General features: G+C 36.4%; 2 long non-coding RNA genes across 2 annotated transcripts; one reads left to right on the top strand and one right to left on the bottom strand.

Moving 5' to 3' along the window:
- Positions 1 to 478: 478 nt before the first annotated feature.
- On the bottom strand, positions 479 to 6,489 carry LOC122142227. Its single transcript, XR_006158455.1, has 3 exons — positions 6,389 to 6,489; positions 1,482 to 1,553; positions 479 to 734 (listed from the first exon to the last, which is right to left on the bottom strand). It is a non-coding gene; the product is annotated as an uncharacterized LOC122142227 (long non-coding RNA).
- A 1,220-nt stretch (positions 6,490 to 7,709) lies between these two features.
- On the top strand, positions 7,710 to 9,792 carry LOC122142219. Its single transcript, XR_006158448.1, has 3 exons — positions 7,710 to 7,935; positions 8,071 to 8,181; positions 9,190 to 9,792. It is a non-coding gene; the product is annotated as an uncharacterized LOC122142219 (long non-coding RNA).
- Positions 9,793 to 10,174: the final 382 nt, after the last annotated feature.

The raw sequence follows: 10,174 nt of genomic DNA, 5'->3' as shown, positions 1-10,174 counted from the left end.
GTCACGTTTAAGCGAGAGAGCTCTGAAATGGTCATTAGGCCTCAGGCTTCACAGCTTCCACTGGGGATAGACGAAATCAAGCATTCACATACACACATATGAGGAAATTATCTTCTCTAACCATATTTGCTTCAACTCCTATCAAGCGGCTTGTTGCAGATATGAGCTGATTTTTGTATTTGTTATTTTCCCATGAATGTGTTGTCAGTGTCTCCGCAAAGGATCGATCTACAGCTTATATCTCTCCGATGTTGGTATTCGATAATTGTGTATGTTTATGAATATGTGCAAAAGCTCTTAGAGTGAGTTTGTGCATGTATTTTTTGGCTAATTACATTCTGTTGCAGATATTTTTCTGTCATGAAGCCGTCACACAAACAAGGATACGCATTTTATGTGCAAACTCCAGGAGATCTCTGAAACCTGCTTGCTCGGTGACAAAAGCTGCACTTTTTTTTCCTCCGGTAGTCAAATCCAACATCCCCTCTGACTCAATATCCTCTGCACTTCAGGTATTGATCCTCTACTCTGCGTGTGTGCATGCATTTCCCTGCCATCCCTTGCTTTTTAGCCATCTCTCTCTCTGTCAGTCTGTCTGTCAGAGAGCGAGGAGTGATGAAATCTCTCTGTCCCCGTGGCAACAGGCGGCACGTGGATTGAGGCCAGTGCTAGCAGATGCCTGATCTATGATAATGTCCATTGATAGGAAAATCAATGTGGCATTGATTCTCAGCCTAATGTTCAGAGAGTAATAGAAGGGGAAGTAAAAGAAAGAATGGGAGTAAGGGAAAAAAGAATAAAAAAGAGGTGATTAATGAGTTATTAGGAATAGTGGAAGGTGAATCTGGTTTTAAAGGGATAGTTCACCCAAAGATTTAAATTCTGTCATTTATTACTCACCCTCATGTCATTCCAAACCCATAAGACCTTAGTTCATCGTTGGAACACATATTAAGATTTTTTTCATGAAATCTCCTTTCTGACCCTGCACAGACAGCAACACAACTGACACGTTCAAGGCCCAGAAATGCAGTAAGAACATTAAAATATTTAATGTGACATCAGTGATTTAACCTTAATTTGATAAAGTTACAAGAATATTTTGAGAATACATTATGGTGGCAGATGTAAAGCAGGGGAGAAGAATTGTTGAATAAAGTGGTTATTTTTGTTTTCTTTGCATACAAATGTATCCTCGTAACTTCATAAAAATTAAGGTTGAACCACTGATGTCACATGGACTATTTTAACGATGTCCTTATTACCTTTCTGGGCCATAAAACGTTTCAGTTGCATTGCTGTCTATGGAGAGTCAGAAAGCTCTTGGATATGATCATAAATATCTTAATTTGTGTTCCGAAGATGAACAAAGGTCTTACAGTTTTGGAACAAAATGAGGGTGAGTAATTAATGAGAGAATTTTCAATTTTGGGTGAACTATGCCTTTAAAACACTAGAGAAAGAAAAAGAGAGTAACTAACCTGGAACGAGAGAGACTTGAGACTCTTTCTGCCTCAGTAAATTCAGTCCTGACGGCAACGTGTGCAGAAACCCTATGGATTGAAAATGGAGAGAGGATTTAAATGGAATTTGAAAGGAGGAAGGGTCAAATAAGGAAAAAAAAAAGCAATTTCCTCTGAGACTGAATTGCCTAATGATGATCTGGAGAAGTTTACATTTTTCTCCTAATTGCCTGTTCCCTGAACATGCAGGTCGGTACTTACGCTACTGGGTCAACAGAACATTTCACTTAATTGGTGGAATATATTCTGTAATTCAGTTCAGTCTTATTAGAGAAATTGGTTTTGAAGGAAAAATGCTTGTAGAAATCAATATTTACTGCAAACTTTATATCAAATTTTTCAGAAATATTACTTATAATGTCTTTATAGTTGCACATTCACTATATAAATTCAAAGTTTCTTTGTCTGTGTGATTGGAAACACAGAAGTTGCTGTGGAGAATAGCAGGATTGCATGGCATCTTGATCACTATGGAGACGCATGGACAGTCTCCCCGCCACACACTCGCTCCCTCCCCACTTCTGAAGTGAAAATGGATACCATAGCAACGGCACACACTGTTTACAATATGTACTCTCACTTCATCACTGGCTGTTGATGGCTTCAATTTGCATGTACATTTTCCACAAGCATAAAAGAAATATAGAGATTCTTAGAAGTGAGGAAAGGGTCCTTATCCTGCACTGGCTATTAAAATTAAGTATTACAATTAGAACAAGACGGGGGGAAATGATTTAGTAAAAAATTTTATTGTTTCTTGTTTTGTGAAAGCAGTGAGTTTATTTTGAGATGCAGTCTTTATTCTAAACTCTTTTTCTAACTCCTTTATTCTAATACAACATAATTTAACACCTTAGATTCCAATCTGAACCAATTTCAGATTGAAAATAAAAATTTCTATACTTAATAAAGCCTTTACTTAATTGTTGATATAAATATACCTCCAAATCAAAGGTTTTGCCAGATTTTTATTCATTTATTTAAAAAAATATATATATATTTATTTATTTATTGCTATTTTACAAAGACAGTCAAACAATATTTTTGCCTATTAAGTAAAAAGCGTAAGGGGGGAAAAAATAGAAGGATGCTGGCAGCTCCCTGGACCTCACGCTGGGTACACTGTAGGGAAATGGATCCCTTACCAGGAAATCTATTAAATTATGGCACACCACCGTGCCAGGCTTGGAGCCACTCTCTGTTTTTAAAAATTCCTTATTAGCTGTAATTCAAAAATTATAATCAACATGGCTTGAATCTAAAATTGATAATAGTAAGAATAATGATGGTAATAATATAAGGGCCAGGCAGGCAGCTGGTATGGGTCTGAATAGTGTTGGCTTCATAGTCAAATCTTCTCGTGCTCTGCTCAGCCTGATGGTTAATCTAGCACTATGTCCATCGTAGGGTTCTGCCCCTAGGGGGAAAGCAGGGAGGGAGGTGGAGAGGGAAAAAGAGTGGGACAGATATAGAGAAAAGGGTGTGCATATACAGAGGTTTCAGGAGTGGAGGGGGGAAGGTTAATTTGCACATATTAAAGAGGGCAGAATTTCTCATTAAAAAGAGATTGAAGTTGATATATGCCGGTGTGTGCCTGACACACTGTACATTCTGATTGTGATAAGTCCTTGACAGAACAAAGAGGGCCCTCCCTCTCCAGTGACCACAAAGGCAGCCCTAGTCCAGAGCACACTAACCCCTCGTTCCAAATGTCCCATAAGGTGCTGTTAGTTTGGAGAAAATTATCAAAAAACTTGAGAAATTAAAGGAGCATTTTCAGCAGTTGTGGTATAATGTTAATTACTGCAAAAATTAAATTCCAGTCATCTCTCCTTTTCCTAAACAAAAGCAAAAATCAGTTACAGTAAGGTACTTACAATGGAACTGAATAGGTTAAACCAAACGTTAAAATACAGTATAGCCAACAATAGTTAATAATATGCATGATAACATGATTTTAGCGTGAAAAAAGATTTAAGCCTTTCTGTTTAAAGTTACATCTAATTTTCCAACTTGGTCAGCATAACAATGTAACGCCATAAACCCTAAAACGACTGTAAAATTAATCATTTAAACAGTTTTACAGCTTAAACAATATTTAATGCAAGTGCTTTTATGAAGTCATAAGCTTCACATTTGTGCTTTTAAATTTTTATTGAATTGTTTTTATGAATCTAAAAAGATTTTAACCTTCTACCCAGCGTTTCAGGTACTTTTTTTTTTTTTTTTTTTTTAAGAAAAAGGGACAAAACAGTTTTTAGGTGTAAATGTATATACATTTTTTCATGATTTCATAAACTTAGTGGTATGAAAAATAGAATTGATTTTGTCTGAAATGCAGAGCTTTGGAAATGATCCAATCAAAACAGCCATTTTCTAAGGACCCATTACCACTCTCCAAGATGATTGTCATTGTAAAGCAGTTATTTAAAATTAACCTCAGTGCTAATCCATGTAAAAATGTAAAAGTAAATGAATTGTCCTACCATGACTGTAACCAGTTAATTGCAGTAGTTTCAAAACAGACTCACTGAACCTAGTTCATTAAAGACAAGAATTTGGCCGGTGTATTTCTTCAAGTCATTTTCTATTACAAGTTATGCAATCAAATCCTAGATGGGCCTTTCACATATTGTGGGGAGAGGCTATTCCAGCCTGGGCCTCATTGTTTCTGAGCTGAAAAGCAGCAGTTCTTTCTCTCGATCCCTCTCCCTGGCCTGACGGTGGCCATTATGTGTCCTGTGCTGTAGCTTGATGCAGACAAAGCACAGCAAACACCACTAATTGTGGGTGTTGTGTAGCTGCCAGTGTTCGAACGGCCCCTCTCCCTTAACCTTAAGCACAGTTTCTCTCCCAGCAAATCTAAAAGCATCCAAACCATTCACATCCTGAAGGACATAAAACACATTTTGTTATCTTTTGTCCTGGACTTGATTTGGTCCCTGTCTCTCATGTGTCCAACACCTGTAGTTACATACTTTCCTATCATGCCCAAAACCAATAACAATAAAACATGGCTAGCCAGGGAAGACACACAGAATGTCTTAGTCAGCTAATCCTTCAAAACAAGTGTCCTCCATTCTGCAAAAAATACTGGCCACGTGGCTCAACAGATGTATATTGCCAAAGAACTAAAAGCCAACCAAACTTCTTTTTTTATCATAGATTGAGAAAAGATGTAGTGGATTCTGGAGGCTTAAGGGTTTAGATTCTTGTGTGCATGTTTTTATATTTATTTATGTCATACTGTGATTTCTTTGCTTCTTTCAAGTCACTACATGTGCTCTTATAGACCAGTGAGATTGTGGGAGGTCTCTGTACTCATAGATTACATTGATAAATGCACACCTGGCATTCGATGACCTCATTCTTTTTATATGTCAGCCTTAGGTTGACCATGTTTTAAATGGAAAATGCTGTGGAATTTACAGGGGTTTTCAATAACAGATTAGTTGTCGTTCAATGTGCATTCCCTTGTCTGATATATCTGAATAGTAATATTTTCAGCACTGAAAGCAGTGTTTCTCTAAACTAATGTTGCAAATATGTGCTCCCACAAACTGGTCCAAATTATAAGAGGCAGGATAGAAGACATTAGAAGAAATTTGACTTGAAACTGTTTCCTCTGTTGTGTCATTCAATCAGGCGCAACGTTTAATATAGTAGGCTAATGTAATATTAGAAAGTTCAGAGTTTATAATACTTGAACTGTTTTATTAATATAGCCATCTGTAGTCTATTTATGCTTCTCGTAAAAACGCCAGTAAAATGTACATCCTCAAAATACATAGCATTGTTTTAAAGGCATAACATTTCACAAGCGGAACACACTGGAGGCATTTAGTCGACCCCATCCTTCACACACACACACACACACACAAACGCGCGCGTTTATTTTTCTGTCACGGTGGGGATCTTCCGTTGACTCCATTGACTAATATGTTTATTAATATGTTTATTTAATGTCTTCAAACTTACGTACCCTACTCGAGGCAGACGCCGTACCTGTCTGTCGATCATCCAGCTGATCAAAAGACATCTTTTGACTTGATATGAGAGTTTAAGTGTAGCCTAGGTAGCTTTCATTCGTGAAAAATTAAATATGGCGTCTACGCTGAATATCAGATCCCTACACAATTTAAAATAACAGCATTCCGCGCGATCTGATTAAGTCTTACAAATTATTTCGAATTTTATGTAGGCTATTTCAGTTTTATTTAAATTACATTTTGATATTTTAATCATTTTAATTATATTTTATATTTTAATAATTAATAATTTAATCATTTATAATATAATTGTATTTGATATATATATATATATACATATTTATTTCATTTAATAATTTATATATTCAGTATATAAATTATTAAATTAAATATTTATGTTTAATATATATTTTTTAATTATTAATGTATTTAATTTAATTTATTTAAGTTTTACATGTCAATTCTGTGCCCCTACTTCAACTTTTACCGTATTAAAATCAACATGAGCTGACCGCCTCTTCCTCCCCGGATGCACATGTGGTTGCTTCTGCATACATACAATACACGCTTCTTTCAGCGTTCCCTCCCAAATTAGCGTCAGTCCTGTAGATGTTCTTGTTATTAAATGCCGAATCTTCATGTGGCTGGTTCCATAGCAACGCATCATTTCTATTCTGCATACTCAGGTAACCTGTAGGCCTAATGGTCTTTTTCTGGGGTTACCGGCCACGTACAGCGAATGGGCTCGTCTCTCTGGGAGTCAAAGGGTTGAATAATTAATGAAGTCTCCTGAGATGTGCAGTGGCCCAAAGCAGCCCCTGTCCATGACATGCATGTTCACTGCACGGCTTAAAATGAAAGAGCCTGCTTACTCACACACACACACATCGCTCCCTCGTGAGAGTGGCTCCGCTGCATAATAGTGACAGCTGATTCTAACTCACATTTCCATAATTAACAAGCTTGCGGCAGGTGAGCCTATCACAGCGTGTCTCTCCTGACCCAGAACAAAATGAATAGCTCGTCTTGTATCAAGAAATTATATGCAATTTACTCCTTCTCTGGGACATTATGGGAAATAAGAATAATTTAAAGTAGCCTACACCCCCACCGCCTTTTGACTATTTTATTAATTATGATGGGGGCTGCTCAGATAATGAACTGATATCTATTTTTATCCGATTAATACATGATGTTTCAACACTATAGTCTGTCACATTTATCAAGTTGCCTGGAATTATAATTTATCTGTGTTAAAGAGGTTGATTTGCATTAAAAGGATTTTCCTTGTTTTATTTTATTTTTCTTTACATAGGCCTATAGCCTACTGCAAAATTTATTTGAAGTAAAGAATACAACAAAACAGTAATATTTTGTATTCATTACCTCGTATAATATATGTCTATTTTATTTGTTTGTTTGTTTGACGAGCAAACCTACACTTTCATTTTAATGTTACGTTATTTTTTGTTAAATTTACTAAAAAAACAAAACACAAATGGTAGGCCTAACAGTGGTTTAGAATGCAACGTTACTGTAAAATAATAAAGTTACAATGCTACAAACATTACAGCATGGCAAATCCTAGGCCTTATGTCATTAAATCGTATATTGTCAATATAGCAGCTTATAAAAATCTGTAGGTCACCATAAAATATATTGAAAATATCTCATGTGCACAATGGAAAACCACATGATGACATAATATCTCAAAACTGGCAACTGTTGCCAAATAACAACATTAGAGCAAAGACCCACATAAACACAAAACACCATCAACACACTAAAATACTGATAAAGGATCAAATGCATCCTCCAGCTTCCCCGTAATTAATAGGCCAACTTCAAACATTGTACGTCTAAAAACGTATTTACACATTTTTACTATTAAAAATACATAGGCCTACAGTGTATTTTGAAATAGCATTCATTAATTTTACCGTGAACGGTAGGCTAATTAACATGTCTTACTGTAGAATTTTTGCATTCTCTTCCCGTTAAAATTACTGACAATTCTATAGTGTTCATATAACAGCTTTAACGGCCAGCAGAAATAACACAACCATTTATACAGCCTATTATTTGTCCTTTGTAATGCATACATAACAAAATAAACGTGTCATTTTTAAATGATACTTTACAGATTAAGTTCATATTTTGTCATTATTTTTAACATTTATGGAAAATTATCAGTGTGTCAGCGTGCGTTTGGAGGCTTTCTAGCGCGCTCGCTGAGCTCCTGTTCCTCGCTGCTGTTCAGCTCCGGCTGCGGCAGTCAGAGGCGGCAGGGAAAATCAGCACACACCGCTGAGAGGCCTGCTGTTACCGAGCACGACCGGAGGAGCACACAGAAAGAGTGTGTGTGCCTCGATGCGAGCGAGCAGACCCCGGCAGAATGAAAACCGCGAAGAATTAAGCGAATTGTGAGTAGAAATACACGTTTGTGTTTATGTAGCTACGCGTTATTTATGGATATGATGGAAAGGTGTTTTATGTGCAGCCTCCACAAAATGAAAAAGCAGTATGTGACATTATTGATTAGAGCGATTTACTTCCAGTTAGGACATGCTTCCTGTGCCGTATGCTCCTGTGCAGATCCCAGAGACAGGGTGACAGGGCAGATTAATGTCACGCAGGGGCTCAGTCCCCCCTCTCTCCCCCATGAAGAGGTCAGTTCCCTCCGCACTCACTCTGCCTCCAACCGCCTGGAACTAAACCACCGCGGAGATTCAAATGGTCACTTTACAGTACGGATCAAATTAAACTTAAAATCATTTTTTACTCTATTCGCATTGATCTTGTATTTTATTTGTAAGAAATACAAAAAATGAAAATGAACACTTAGCCTAATTATTTACGGGAAACACCTCAGTTTAACCAATTACAATTTAGCTCACTGTCATAAAGGGTTAGTTTGTTTATGTATTTGATTCCATGTTAAAAAACTAGAAATACAATGCTTGGCCAGACTGAGAAGGTTGTAAAACTGTCCAGTGTACAAAATGGCAGTGTACAGGCCTATACAGGACCATTTACGTTTAAAACACACACACACACACACACACACACACACACACACACACACACACACACACACACACACACACACACACACACACACACACACACACACACACATTCTGTATAAGCTATTACGTTTTTAGAGTTATCTTATGCATCGTGTTTTTGTTATTGTTTGCGTTTATGAATTAAAATGCTTAAAATTAGGTGGTGGGGTGGGGTTGTTTATAAAGAAAACCATAATAAATATGAACAAGTAGATCGCATTACCACAATCAATTCTTGTACAAATGAAAATGTCTGTTTTCTATTGCATTACAGCCCAGTCCTATAGTGAAATACCTGTAACGGCAGCATTTTTTGTATTTCACACTAATTTACACAGTTTTATGATAAATAATAGATTTCTAAACGGCTTTGATTTGTATCAGATAGATATGGGATATAGTTTGTGACATACAATGCAAAAAAAAAAGAGTTATAAAATGTATAACAGCTTTTTTTATTGTAACACACTGGAAAAAATGTCGCTTATTTTTTCCGATAATATCACATGCCTGTATGAGAACAAATAATTTGGCATGTCTTCTTCAGTATTGGTTCTCATCAGTTGCTCTAAACTTATTAGTGTGTATTTCTTGGTCCCGTCGGTTTAGGGGTTTAAGGGGTGGGGGCTGGCGTTACTTCGGAAGAAGAATAAGCTTGTCTGCGTATGAAGAAAGATGTGTCTGAGTCCCACCGGGCCACACTGGGACCATTATCCAACAGGAGTGAAACCTGTGGGGGTCCATGGCAGGAGCAGTGGGAGGGAGGCAGTGATGAGTTTGGGGGAGGCTCGGGACTGTAGTCCCTGTACCCAGCCCCGCTAATCTCCCTCAATGGCGGGGGAGGACACATACTGTAAGGACGGAGAGGAGGTGGAGAGTGTAAGATGGGGCCCCTCGAGCTGGCCGAAGAGCTCAAACACAACTGCACAGGAGGAATTCAGAATGGGAACACGGCCCTGAGCAACTCTGAAGCCTGATAGACGATAAATAATAATAAATTGTTTGAAAATCATTTACAGATCAAAGATATAAAAAAGATGTCTTCTCTTCTAAGCTTTGTGATTTAATAAATCACAGTATATTTTATATCTATAATATTATTATTTATAATTTTTACAAAAACTGAAACAATATGTATAACACTTTTTAGTAACACTAATAAAAAATAATTTGAAAAAAAATTATGAATCAAAAATGTGATAAAGATTTTTCTCCTCCAAGCTTTGTGATTTAATAGAACACAATTATATTTATACTTGTTCCCTATATTATTATTTATAGTTTTTCAAACACTAAAACAAGACATGTAACATCATTTTTAGTAGGATTGTTTTTTAAAAATAGTTTACATTTTGATCAAGATTTTTTTCTGTTTTCTGATATAATCACAATTGTATCAATATTCTTTTGTTTTTTTCAGTAATTTTTTTCCTAATATGACTGAGTGCTTTTGTTGTTTATTGTTTGAGATCTTCCCTGTAAATCAAACAAACATTAAACCAAATTAGAAAATGAATATACTTGTAAATAATTAATCAAGCAAACAAATCTTCTTCTATAATGATCCCACCAAATAATTAATGCATATTTTGAA

This window comes from Cyprinus carpio, chromosome B24 (assembly GCF_018340385.1).
Source record: "Cyprinus carpio isolate SPL01 chromosome B24, ASM1834038v1, whole genome shotgun sequence".
NCBI lineage: Eukaryota > Metazoa > Chordata > Actinopteri > Cypriniformes > Cyprinidae > Cyprinus > Cyprinus carpio.
The sequence above is the reverse complement of the archived record's forward strand: the minus strand, read 5'-3'. Positions and strand labels throughout refer to the sequence as shown.